Genomic DNA, 327 nt, shown 5'->3' with positions numbered 1-327 from the left:
CTGGGCAGCCAAGTAACACGCTCGGTTTTCCCGATTCCCTTTGGGAGAAAGAATTCCTTCTTGGGGGCGATGGAAACGCCCTCAGTCAGTTTTCTGGCACCAGCGGGAGTTTTAAGTTTCCACTCGTGGGAGGAGGCGGCGCACTCCGAGCTTTCGGTTGGGCGGCTCCTCTTCCCCTCACAGCACCGTTTTCTCTAGCCCAGTCCTCCCTGGAAAGGATTTCCCCTTCCTCCTTATTCGCCCCAATTCCCTTGGGAGTTCTCGGGCCCGCAGCCTCATGCCTCTCGCTTCCCCAGCCCGGACCGCGACCCCCGGCGACGCCCAGTG

The sequence above is a fragment of the Trichechus manatus genome, unplaced genomic scaffold, assembly GCF_000243295.1.
Source record: "Trichechus manatus latirostris isolate Lorelei unplaced genomic scaffold, TriManLat1.0 scaffold00094, whole genome shotgun sequence".
In the NCBI taxonomy this organism is placed as follows: Eukaryota; Metazoa; Chordata; class Mammalia; order Sirenia; family Trichechidae; genus Trichechus; species Trichechus manatus.
This window is presented reverse-complemented; position numbering follows the sequence as displayed.